At 40.2% G+C, this 14,285-nt stretch overlaps 1 non-coding gene across 1 annotated transcript; it reads right to left on the reverse strand.

Annotated features, from left to right (window-relative positions):
• Nucleotides 1-594: 594 nt before the first annotated feature.
• On the reverse strand, nucleotides 595-700 carry LOC129404584 (U6 spliceosomal RNA). Its single transcript, XR_008629975.1, has one exon. It is a non-coding gene; the product is annotated as a U6 spliceosomal RNA (small nuclear RNA).
• Between the last annotated feature and the right edge of the window lie 13,585 nt (nucleotides 701-14,285).

A 14,285-nucleotide genomic window follows, 5' to 3' on the forward strand; every position in this document is an offset into this window, starting at 1 on the left:
TATTTTGATAGCTATTTTCCACAGTGTCATCAAACTGTACATTTTAAATACATTAACTTTATTATATACAAACCATACTCCCCAAAAGTTGATGTTTTTTAATGCTGACTTTATTAACACTTTGTTAGGTATTATTTTCATTATTTCATTAATAATATGAAAGCTCTGGGGGCTGGAGCAATAACACAGCGGGTAGGGCGTTTGCCTTGCACGAAGCCGACCCGGGTTCGATTCCCAGCATACCATATGGTCCCCTGAGCACTGCCAGGAGTGGAGTATCTTCTGAGTGCAGAGCCAGGAGTAACCCTTGTGTATTGCTGAGTGGGACCAGCCAAAAAATGATAATATGAAAGCCCTATTCTTTGAGAACATAGGTTAGTTTTATTTTATTTTATTTTATTTTATTTTTTTTTGCTTTTTGGGTCACACCTGGCGATGCACAGGGGTTACTCCTGGCTCTGTACTCAGGAATTACTCCTGGCGGTGCTCAGGGGACCATATGGGATGCTGGGATTTGAACCTGGGTCGGCCGCGTGCAAGGCAAACACCCTACCCGCTGTGCTATCTCTCCAGCCCCACATAGGTTAGTTTTAGAGCTAGAAATTTTTCTTCATGAATTTGCGTGTTATTCTTGCTCAGGGGCTGTGCTAATCTTCTCCATATTATTCAAATTTAGTATATGTGCTGCCAAAGTGAGCATAGGGCTAGAGATTTTTCAGAGCTCATCCTGCAGATATTCTGAACAGTATTCTCTTCGGATCAATAAATTCAATATTCTTAAATGTTAAAAGAATGTCATCCTTTTAACACTATTAAATTAGACAATAACTGGGGCTATAAACAAACTCTAAAGGCTCTTAAAAGTACTTTTGATACAGAAAATTATAGGCACATACAAAAAAAGGTATAGCATAATAAATCTTTATCTACCTATCATCTAACCTTAAATGCCATACTTATCAGGGCAGTATTATTTTTCTATATTATTATTATATTCCTTATCCCCAGCCATGCAAAGAATTATTTTAAAGCAAATCCTTGTTGTCATGTCATTTTATTTATAGATCTTACAAGCTCCAAAATTGTGATTCATTTGCTCATTCTTTCTTCTCTGCCTGAAATGCTGATTTCTTTAGCCAGAATATGGATGACTCTGTCAAATGAGACCATTCAAAATGATCACCCCTGACTTCCTTATCAAAATAGCTCACTTTGTACTTTGATTTTGCTACTTTTGTCCTGGTAATTTTTTTTTATGATTTGCCACTTTTAACCACTGGCTTTTGCCTGTCCTCTCAGCTATAACCAAATGCTAATGGTTTGCATTAGTACAAAGTCTGCCCATGAGTAATAAATGGTAGACCCCTGTCCTTAATGAATTGCCCGACCAGATAATCAGTTGCTTTTCAAAGGTCAAACATGTTAGCATTTCTTCCTTCTGTAGGGATTCTCTGGTTGATCACCAAAGATAAGTTGCTTTTTCAGAATTTCCAAAGCTTTCCTTCTAAGAATAGGGTTTGAAGTTAAGTGGGTAGATAAATATTTATTATTCTGTAACTCTTCTTCTATGTGTCTATAATTTTCTGTAGCAAGTATACTATAAGTATGTGTCAGGTAATATCAATGAATGTAGTTTTTTAATGTTTTAGTGGATATTATACTTAAGTGGAAGCAGCTTGAAAACCAGTCTACATTCATTCATAGATCTATTGGATTTTAGAATGATAAGAATCTTTAGATAACATTTTTTTGAAGATGGATTGACATTGTTGTCAGTTAATAGGATACATCATAGCCCACATCTCATTTGCAAATCATAGAATCTGTGATTTACAGATGACCATAAGGTAAAACCTCTGTCTCAAAGCATACTTTATTAATTTGAGTGAGAATTCATAGTTTATTAACAATCATAAAAATTTACATAATCCATATAGAGTTGTGTATTCAAGGTGAGAAATTTGTTTAAAAGTATTGATTTTGGGGGCTGGAGTGATAGCACAGCGGGTAGGGCGTTTGCCTTGCACGCGGCCGACCCGGGTTCGATTCCCAGCATCCCATATGGTCCCCTGAGCACCGCCAGGGGTAATTCCTGAGTGCAGAGCCAGGAGTGACCCTTGTGCATCGCCAGGTGTGACCCAAAAAGCAAAAAAAAAAAAAAAAAAAGTATTGATTTTGGGGCAGGAGCAATAGCACAGCAGGTAGGGCATTTGCCTTGCATGCAGCCGACCAGGGTTCGAATCCCAGCATCCCTTATGGTCCCCTAAGCACCGCCAAGAGTAATTCCTGAGTGCATGAGCCAGGGGGTAACTCCTGTGTATCACTTGGTGTGATCCAAAAACCAAAAAGCAAAAAAAAAAAAGTATTGATTTTACATACATATGTATCATAAATACCTCAAGACAATTGCAGATATATCAATGAACATAACAATAAAACACATTCTAGCTACATGTCAATTTCATAAATGTCATCTTTCTAAATTTACTCAAGGATAATCATAAAGTAATATAGAAAAAATATTTTATTATGCAATCAAAGTATAGAACATTTCCTTGTAAACTGTAAAGTACCAATGTCATTATACTCCCCCCTTTTATAAACTGGAGAATTAGCCCATAAATGACCAGAGGATTTTATTATCTGGTAGCCCAGATTAAATGGAATATTTTGTACCAGTAGTCCTCCACTTATTGACTCACTGACACACATTCTTTAAAAGGATCTCTTTAACAAAATTCCAATTTGAGGCCCAGAGAAATAGCTCAACTTAATGCATTTTTTTGCAGGAGGACAAGGTTTAATCCCAAGCACCACCACTGGCAACTCCAAACACCAGTAAGTATACCACCAAACAAACAAAAATCTCATCTTTTAAAACAACAGTGGTATTGAAGAAGAGATAGAGTAAGACACACATCTGAGTCCAAAGTATCCAACATACATACATACATAATATGCCTTTGAGTTTTAGATGACCCAAACAAGTCTGATTTATACAAAAACATCCTTCATTTCATTTTCTCCCCAAAACTTATGCCAGTTATTCTGCCCATTTCCCTGTCATTTCTTCTGTGGAAAGGCTAATCCTGAGGGAAGGGTTAGGAAATCTGGTGCCATATTAATCCATTTTCCTCCACGGGGTATGGAATCAGGGCAAAACTCACAAGTGAAGAGACAGTGGCATAGGAATGAAGCTGCAGGAGAGGTTTTCTCCCAGAACTAGAGATGTAGTAATCTCCCCTCTAATCTCAGGATGACGTCACTGCTCTGATTTCTGTCTCTCTGATGTGCTCTTCTATCACAGCTCCAAGCAAGGAAGCTGTCTTGGTTCCCTGATAACATTCTTCTCATTCTCTGAATACTTCCTTGTCTTTCCTGGGAACTCTCACGAGATCTGTTCCTTTACCTAGAAACCAACAGTTCATGAGGGATCCACTTTAGATGACAATTGTACAAGAGAAAAGTCAGTCCAGCAAATATGAATTTTGGGAACAATAAACCTACAGTATAGCATTCTTCTCATTCTCTGAATACTTCCTTGTCTTTCCTGGGAACTCTCACGAGATCTGTTCCTTTACCTAGAAATCAGCAGTTCATGAGGGATCCACTTTAGATGACAATTGTGAGTCCAGCAAATATGAATTTTTAGAGCAATAAATCTACAGTATCCACAACCCCCAGAAAAATTAAATCACATGTATTACATTTATCAAATTATAAAACAACAAATTTCTTATTTTAACAATATAGAACTCAGTTGCCAAGTAACAAACCCCACAAGTTCTCTGTATTTTCTGTGAACTTTCAAATTCTTTGTCTCTGGCAATTTTCAAGGCTAGGAGGAACTTGTTACTAAATATGTAGCATGTCCTTCCTATAAGAAATTTGGGGATTTCTCAGAACAATTTGGGGATCTTAAGGGGTGATTGAAAAGTCACTGCTGGCTTTTCCTTGCTGAGTTGCTGATTCTGTTATTAACGAGAGACAAAGACTAATTGTTCCTCCCTGAAAGTTGAATGTTGCATTGAGGAGTCAGGGATACTTCTGAAGAGATAGAATATTATCTCTAGTTAATTAAAAAATGGCATTTGGAGACTATAACTAAGACTCTAATTTTTTCAAGTAATTTTCTAGAAATTCTAAAAAGCTGCAATTTTATTCAGTACACAGAGCTTTTTGCTCTTGCACATTTTTCCTGTTCCACATTCATAGCAAAACTAATAACTTCCTACTTTAAATTCTTATACACATTATTTCCATTATAAAAATCTGTGAGGGAATCACGTGTGTTGGTTCTCAGGGCCTATTCCTGGCTCTGTGCTCAGGGATAACTCCTAGAAGTTCTTAGGGGACCACGTGCAGTGCCAGGGGTCAAATCAGGGACATTTAATACAAGGTAAGTGCCTAAACCCTTATACTATCTCTCTGGCCCTCACACATTATTTTCTATATTAGGCTCCGTTACTCAACTTATATTGTCCTATGATTACTGTAATTGTGCATTTGTTTCTTTCTAGTTGGATCACAAACTTTCAGCTCTAGCTTATACCTCTTCTATATTCTCCACTAACCTAGGAAAATTCTCTACATAATAAGTGACTAAACAGTTCAGATATGCTTAAGTTAAAGTCGAATAAGTAAGAACAAGGAGATAGATCAAAGGGAAAGAGCACATGCCTGGTATATATGAAGTCCATAGTTCAATCCCTAATACCTCATGGTTCTCTTTTGCACCACCTAACATAGGCCTGATGGCCCCAAGCACTAAAAAACCAAGTAATGAAACTGTATGCCATGAGCACGGGGCTAAATATTTTGGGAAATGACCCCGTTGACCCTGAACACCACTGGGATGTCTCCTAAAAATTATCTGCTGAAAATATCCTCCAAGTTCCCTATTTCCTTCCTTAAATATCTCTTTCCCTCCCTCTCAAACCCCTTATCCCCACCCCCCACAAACTTTTATAAATACTAAAAGGAAAAGTCTATTCTTGATTTCTATTTCCCCTAAGTCCTAACTTCCCTTGAACAGTCACGATTTCTTACAGTAAAATATATTAATAATAGTAAGTGGGGCCAGAGAGATAAACCAACAGTTAAAGCTCTTGCCTTGAATGTAGCCAATCTAGGTTTTGTCCCCACTATAGCATATGGTCCCCTGACTCCACCAGGAGTGATCCCCAAGTGTAGATACTACTGCTACTACTACTAGTAATAACAATAATAATAATAATAATAATCAGCATTATTATTATAATGGTTTCTGTTCTTGGTGTATTGTGATTCTATAGAATTACCTCTCCCTAAAGAGTAAATCAAATTATATCTATTTTATCTATTTTCAGATGATATGATGATATACATTGAAAACCTTAAAGAGTCCTCTCAGAAGCTCCTAGAATAATAAACCAACACAGCAACGTGGCCTCCTAAAAGTCAATACACAAAAATCAGTTGCATTCCTATGTACAAATAAGGAATCAGAGGAGAAAAAGATTAAAGATTCTATCCCATTTAAAATAATATCTAGGAACCAACTTAACCAAACAGGTGAAAGACTTACAATCAGCAGGATCAAAATACTCAAAAAAGAAATTGAAGATCTTAGGAAATAGAAAAGCATTCCATGTTCATGGATTGGAAGGATCAAACATCTTACCTCAACTACTATGCAGATCCAATGAAATCTTTATCCAAATTTAGAAAACATTCTTCAAGTTTGTTGGCCAACAGGCACATAAAAAAATGCTCATCATCACTTTTTATTAGGGAAATTCAAATTAAGATGACAAAATGATATCATCTTATACCAGTGACAATGGCACATACCAACAATACTGGGAACAATCTTTGTTGGTGGGGATGTTGTGAAAAAAGGAACCCTCATCCACTGCTGTAGGGAGTATTGTATGGTCCAAGCCTTAAGGAAAACAGTATGAAGTGTTCTGAGTAAACTCAGAATTGAGCTTCAATATGACCAGTAATTCCAATTTTGGGAATCTATCCGCAGGATGAAAAGAACATTTACTCAAAAGAACATTCATTATTTATTGCAATACTCCATACAATAGCTAAGATTTGAAATCACTCTCGATGTCCAACAACAGATCAGTGTATAAGATGAAGATTTAATATATATATAAATATATATTTGGTATATATACATATATATAATACTACACAGCTATAATGAATGGTGAAATCATGAAATTTATGGCAACATGGATGGAATTGGAAGACATGTTAAATAAAGTTAGCCAGAAGAAGAAGAATAAACACAGGATGGTATCACTTATATGCGATATTTAGACTAACTTGATAGGGGTCTGTAGTGTTTTCAAGGGAGATGCCCTGATCAGCCTTGGCCCCAGAGTATAGGGAGGAGAAGGAAAGAAAGAGTTTTGGCGGGAGGCGAGACAGATGAAAAACAATGAGGGTCAGGTTAGGGAATTCGAATACCAAGGTGGAGTTAGGGAATGGCAGATCCAAATACCCAAACCACAGTCAACAACACTGAAATAAAGAGATCCAGACTTTAACAACTGTACTTAGAAAGATGCCTCTCAGAAGGGCAGGCTGGAGTGGGTGGATGGGAACCTGGGAATAATGGTAGAGGGAAACTGACCACAGTGGTGGGAAAGTTTCGCAATATTGTATGTCTAAAACTCAACTATGAGGTGGTGGCACAGCAGCAAGTACCAGAGCTGGAGATGGGACGGCAGTTCTCCGTGCTCTGAATAACTAATGGAGACATGAAATTTCGGCGTGAGTGAATATGGGGTCCTCCTTGGATATTCTCTCTCTGGGAGAGCACCATTAAACAAAGCTGGTCAGTCAGCAGAACCTCTACCTCAGTGGGACTCATGAAGACGGTAACTGCACTGCCACCAGCTGGCAGGGATGACACAGCTCTTGGCCTCTCAAAGCTATGGACAGTGGCAGTTTTAAAGTAACTATATAGGGTTCTTTGGGTCCAACTCAGCACCCCCATGGAGCATGGGTCCTGGAGTGGCAGGGTTGTTCTGGTTTCCCACTACAGGGCCCCAGCAGCAAGTTGCTGGCAGTCTGGCCTGCTGCTGTTTCTTCCCTGGACCAGCCCACACCACCCACAGCATATAATGAAGAAGGGCCTTCCTGAGTGCCAACTGTCTGGAGACTGAACATGGGAGCTTATGACCCCTGCTTAGGTTCTGCTGGACTGGTGACTGCAGCCCTCTTGGAGTGCCCAAGTCCCAAAAGGTAGCCCTGACCCAGTCCTGATCCCTGCTGTGGCTCCTGCTGCCATCATCACTGGGATTCAGTAGGTGTGGTGCCACTGGCAGGTCAACCGGGACCCATGGGGTTAGTGCATCAGCAGCCTGATGATGCCCTTGGGCTTCCTGACACCCCCAAATTGCCACTATACCTCTGACCGGATTCCAACAACTCTAAGTTTTCCAAGAAAAGTAAGACACCCAGGAGTGGTGCCCACAAACCACCTTGGGCTCACCATACAAGCTGATTTATGGTCTGGCTTCAGAGACTCATAAATAAATCTTGAAAGAGATCAAAAGCTGCAGTTAATCTCAACCCTGAGCAAAGCTGGTGGGTTAGCCCAGTGCCTGTCCAAACAGAGCCCCCTGCAGCAGCTTGCTTCCACAATCCAAAATCTCCTCTATGCCCCCAGCCAGACTCTACCATCTTGGGGTGAATCTCACCAAGATCATTAATCTGCTAAAAATTTGGGCATGCGGGTTTTGTGATAGAAATCTCCTGGCTTTCTCACAGTCAAGATGGGTTACCTCCCCCACATCCCTGTTCTCCTAGAAGCCCCAGCAGTCAAGTCCATACCCCCAAACCACCATTGAGTTATAAAAAGATGCTCTAGCTCTACCTTCTCAATAAAAATACTGAGTGCCCTGAACAAACACAATGACCCTCTTAGTAACTGTATTGAAAAACCATAATGCACAAGGCCCTCCCGGCCCCGCTTCCCGCCGCCTGGACTCCCCGAGACCCTCCAGCCACCCCAGCCCGTCTCCTCCGCGCCCCAGCTCCTGACCTGGCCCCCTAACTGCGGCCCGCCCTCTCAGGAAGACACTGGGGGCGTGTCCGTACCTTAGTGGGCGTGGTCTAAAGTGGGCGTGGCCTCCTCTCAGAGCAGCCAACGCTAACGCGGCCGCAGTTATTCATTGTTACCTCAGCTCACTCGGTACTTGTATTTTTTTGAAAATTCACTTTTGCGATCTCAAACACGCAAAATAGCCATTAGCTTAGTCTGACACTATAAAAGCTGTCAGTTAATAAGGGAACTTTAGCACGATCAGAAAACCTTCTTTCCACAAGAAGAAAAAGGAATAAATAACTACAAAGCTCCAACTCTATACTTCCGTAACAATATGAAGAAGCATATTGTTTCTTCTTATTGAAAATCCCCTCCGAGAAGAGAGGGGGAAGAAAAGATACCAGAAACCTCAACAGGGGCTTCTCACATCTACGACCTCTCAGATAAACAATTCAGAGAGGAAATCTGGAGGAGAGTCGACCTACTCCAAGCAAATATGGAACAGACATCCAATAAATTAAGGGAGGAGATGAATGAAGCGCTGGAACGGTCTACCAAGAAAATCCAGGAAGAAATGAGAGCAGAAATGAGAGCAGAAATTTCAAACCTTCGAACGGAAGTCTCACAAATAAAGCAATCGGTAGATGAAATAAAAATCTCACTAGATACCCTCAACAGTAGAATGACTACAGCCGAAGACAGAATCAGTGATCTGGAAGATGACCTGCAGAAAGCTTATAGACAACAACAAATCATGGCCAAAGACCTCAAAATGGCTATAGAGCGAATCAGAGCCCTGGAGGATGACTTCAAGAGGAACAACATAAGAATCATTGGAGTACCAGAACCGCAGGGAAGCAACCCCAATGAAAAAAACACAGTCAAAGATATCATTGCTAAGAAATTCCCAGAGCTGGAGAAGGCAGGCATCCAGATACAAGGAGTCCGAAGAGTACCAGCAAAAAGAGACCCGAATAAAAAGACCCCAAGGCATATCATAGTCAGAATGACGGATACAATGGATAGAGACACAATTCTGCAAGCAGCAAGGTCAAGGAAGGAAATCACATACAAAGGAGCACCCCTCAGATTTACGGCCGATCTGTCAGAAGAAACCCTCCGAGCCCGAAGACAATGGTGGGACATAGTGAAAAAACTCAACGAAATGAATGCCTCACCAAGAATACTTTATCCGGCTAAACTCTCACTCAAACTCAAAGGAACCATACACTACTTCTCGGATAAACAACAGCTCAGGTCCTTCATAGACTCAAAACCAATCTTGAAAGAAGGTCTAAAGGGGCTACTGTAAGACAAGGAGGAGCCCCATAAGAGCAACAAATCCCACAGAAAGATGACACAAAACCACATCACAATAATCTCTCTCAATGTCAATGGCCTAAATGCACCTATCAAGAGACACAGAGTGGCTAAATGGATTCGGAAATTAAACCCAACATTCTATTGCCTGCAAGAAACACACCTGAACAAACAGAGTAAACATAGACTCAAAGTCAAAGGATGGAAAACAATCCTCCAAGCAAACAACCCCCTTAAAAAAGCTGGAGTGGCCATCCTGGTATCCGACAACATAGATTTCAGGATGAAAAAGATCAAAAGGGACAGCAAAGGTCATTTTCTGTTTATCAAGGGATATGTACAACAGGAAGAAATCACACTCTTAAACGTATATGCTCCTAATGAACGACCGGCTAAATATTTAAAACAACTCCTAACAGACTTCAAAGAGGACATCACTAACAGCACATTTGTAGTCGGAGACTTCAATACGGCCTTATCGCCTCTAGATAGATCCACAAGAACAAAACTCAACAAGGAAACACTGACTCTGAAAGAAGAAATTGAAGAGAGAGGCCTAATAGACCTATACAGGGCCTTACACCCCAAAAAGAAAGAATACACATTCTTTTCCAGTGCACATGGAACATTTTCTAAAATAGACCATGTACTGGGCCCCAGAACATACCTCAATAGAATCGGAAAAATAGAAATTGTATCAACCATCTTTTCAGACCACGATGCGCTGAAGATAGAAGCTAATCACTCACAAACACGGAAAATCAAATCAAACACCTGGAAATTAAACAATTCAATGTTGAACAATGAGTGGGTCAGGAAGGAAATCAAGGAAGAAATCAAAAGATACTTAGAAACAAATGAGAATGAAGACAGGAGCTACCAAAACCTATGGGACGCAGCTAAAGCCGTGTTAAGGGGAAAATTTATAGCTCTCCAAGCATTCCTCAGGAAGGAAGAAAGGACCCACATAGATAGCTTGACTTCACAACTCAAGACCTTAGAAAAGGACCAGAAAAAGGACTCCAATCCAGACCGAAGGAAAGAAATAATAAAAATTAGATCAGAAATTAATGACATCGAAACCAAAAAAACAATCCGAAAGATCAATGAAACAAAGAGTTGGTTCTTTGAGAAAATAAATAAGATTGATAAACCGCTAGCAAGACTCACAAAGAAAGAAAGAGAGAAAACTCTAATAAATCGAATCAGAAATGAAAAGGGGGACATCATAACAGAAACCAGTGAGATTCAAAAGATCATTAGAGACTACTTTGAAGGTCTTTACGCCACAAAAAAGGAGAACCTAAAAGAAATGGATGGATTCCTTGATTCCTACAATCTCCCAACACTGAAGAAAGAAGACCTGGAATACCTGAATAGACCCATCAATGTTAAGGAAATTGAAACTGTAATCAAAAACCTCCCCAAAAACAAAAGCCCAGGCCCAGATGGTTTCACTGGCGAATTCTTCCAAACATTTAAAGAAGACCTATTGCCTGTTTTCCTCAAACTTTTCCAGGAAATTGAAAAAACAGGAACTCTCCCAAACAGTTTTTATGAAGCACATATCTCCCTAATACCAAAAGCAAACAAAGACACCACTAAGAAAGAAAATTACAGACCAATTTCCCTGATGAACACCGATGCGAAGATCCTCAACAAAATACTAGCAAATAGGATCCAACAACTCATCAAAAAGATCATACATCACGACCAAGTGGGATTCATCCCAGGGATGCAAGGATGGTTTAACATTTGGAAATCAATCAACATAATCCAGCATATCAACAAAAGTAAAGACAAAAACCATATGATCATATCAATAGATGCAGAGAAAGCATTTGACAAGATCCAACATCCTTTCATGATGAAAACCCTCGCCAAAATGGGGTTTGGAGGAACTTTCCTCAAGATAGTCGAAGCCATCTATCACAAGCCTACGGCAAGCATTATCCTCAACGGGGAAAAACTAAGGGCCTTTCCTCTGAGATCGGGCACAAGACAAGGATGCCCACTCTCACCACTCCTCTTCAATATAGTACTGGAAGTACTTGCGATAGACAAGAAAAAGAGATTAAGGGCATCCAGATAGGAAAGGAAGAAATCAAACTCTCACTATTTGCAGACAACATGATACTATATCTAGAGAAGCCTAAAACCTCTACTAAGAAACTCTTAGAAACAATAGACTTATACAGTAAAGTTGCAGGCTACAAAATCAATACCCAAAAATCCATGGCCTTCATATATGCAAACAATGAGGCAGAGGAAAGGGACATGAAAAGAGCAATCCCATTCACAATCGTGCCCCAGAAAATCAAGTACCTCGGAATCAGCTTAACCAAGGAAGTAAAAGACCTTTACAAAGAAAACTATAAAACGCTACTCCATGAAATCAAAGAGGACATGAGGAAATGGAAACATATACCCTGCTCGTGGATAGGGAGAATCAATGTTGTCAAAATGGCAATACTCCCTAAAGCATTATACAGATTCAATGCGATCCCTATAAGTATACCCATGACATTCTTCAAAGAAATGGATCAAGCAATCCTAAAATTCATATGGAATAACAAACGTCCAAGGATAGCTAAAACAATTCTTGGGAAAAAGATGATGGGAGGCATCACCCTCCCCAACCTCAAACTTTACTACAAAGCAGTAACAATTAAAACAGCATGGTACTGGAACAAAGGCAGAGCCGTAGACCAATGGAACAGGGTGGAATATCCCTACACACAACCCCAAATGTATGATCATCTAATCTTTGATAAGGGAGCAAGGGATGTGAAGTGGAGCAAGGAAAGCCTCTTTAACAAATGGTGCTGGCACAACTGGACAACCACATGCAAAAAAATGGGCGTAGACCTTGACCTGACACCATGCACAAAAGTCAGATCAAAATGGATTAAAGACCTCAACATTAGACCACAAACCATAAGGTACATTGAAGACAAGGTCGGCAAAACCCTCCACAATATTGAAGATAAAGGTATCTTCAAAGGTGACACGGAACTAAGCAATCTAGTAAAAACAGAGGTCAACAAATGGGACTACATTAAACTAAAAAGCTTCTGCACCGCAAAAGATACAGTGACCAGAATACAAAGACTATCCACAGAATGGGAAAGGATATTTACACAATACCCATCAGATAAGGGGTTGATATCAAGGGTATATAAAGCACTGGTTGAACTCTACAAGAAGATAACATCCAACCCCATCAAAAAATGGGGCGAAGAAATGAACAGAAACTTTACCAAGGAAGAAATACGAATGGCCAAAAGGCACATGAAAAAGTGCTCTGCATCACTAATCATCAGAGAGATGCAGATCAAAACAACCATGAGATACCACCTCACACCACAGAGACTAGTACACATCCACAAGAACAAAAGCAACCGCTGTTGGAGAGGATGTGGGGAGAAAGGGACCCTTCTTCACTGCTGGTGGGAATGCCGACTGGTTCAGCCCTTCTGGAAAACAATTTGGACGATTCTCAAAAAATTAGATATTGAATTCCCATTTGACCCAGCAATACCACTGCTGGGAATATATCCCAGAGAGGCAAAAAAGTACAATCGAAACAACATCTGCACATGTATGTTCATCGCAGCACTGTTTACAATAGCCAGAATCTGGAAAAAACCCGAATGCCCCAGAACGGATGACTAGTTGAGGAAACTTTGGTACATCTGTACAATGGAATACTATGCAGCTGTTAGAAAAAAGGAGGTCAAGAATTTTGTAGTTAAGTGGATGGGCATGAAAAGTTTCATGCTGAGTGAAATGAGTCAGAAAGAGAGAGACAGACATAGAAAGATTGCACTCATCTAGGGTATATAGAATAACAGAGTGGGAGACTAACACCCAAGAACTGTAGAAATAAGTACCAGGAGGTTGACTCCATGGCTTCGAGGCTGGCCTCACGTTCCGGGGAAAGGGCAACTCAGAGAAGCGATCACCAACTACATTGTAGTCGAAGACCATGTGGGGTAAGGGAGTTGCGGGCTGAATGAGAGCTAGAGACTGAGCACAGCGGCCACTCAACACCTTTACTGCAAACCACAACAGCTAATTAGAGAGAGAGAACAGAAGGGAATGCCCTGCCACAGTGGCAGGGTGGGGTGGGGGGAGATGGGATTGGGGAGGATGGGAGGGAGGCTGGGTTTACTGGTGGTGGAGAATGGGCACTGGTGAAGGCATGGGTTCCCGAACTTTGTATGAGGGAAGTATAAGCACAAAAGTGTATAAATCTGTAACTGTACCCTCACGGTGATTCTCTAATTAAATATAAATAAATTTAAAAACAAACAAACAAACAAAAAAACATAATGCACAAAAGTAGAGAGGAGGAGAGAAAGAAGAAAGGTACCTGCCTTAGAGGTAGGTGGTGGTGGGAGTAGGAGGTGGTGGGAGGGAAACTGGTGGTGGGAAATGTACACTGGTGAAGAGATGGGTGTTGGAACATTGTATGACTGAAACCCAATCATAAATAAATTTGTAATGGTCTATCTCTTGGTGGTTCAATTTAAAAAGAAAAAACTATAACTAACTGTAAATCAAGATGCTTTAATTTTTTAAAAAAAGGTGCAAAAAAATTAGCACTCCCAGGCTTCTACCCATTTCTTTTCCTTCTCAGATATTTTTGGATATTCCTACCAAAGTGCATCCCTTAGTTGGAGGCACTTTTTGATATAATGCCCAGTGTTTCTTTCTTTAGCAGTCATTCCAGGTTATATCTTCTGCCATCATCTACCTGTTGTAATGGTCAATTTCTATCTGCAGATCAGAGCTCTCCTCTAAACATTAGACCTAGATGATCAATTGCCTACTGTATCTCTCCAGGTGTATGTCTCATGGGCATTTGCAATTCTATATGACCCAAAGTAAAACCAACTTATCTCTTTAACTCTAA

Source organism: Sorex araneus, chromosome 4, assembly GCF_027595985.1.
Source record: "Sorex araneus isolate mSorAra2 chromosome 4, mSorAra2.pri, whole genome shotgun sequence".
Lineage (NCBI taxonomy): Eukaryota > Metazoa > Chordata > Mammalia > Eulipotyphla > Soricidae > Sorex > Sorex araneus.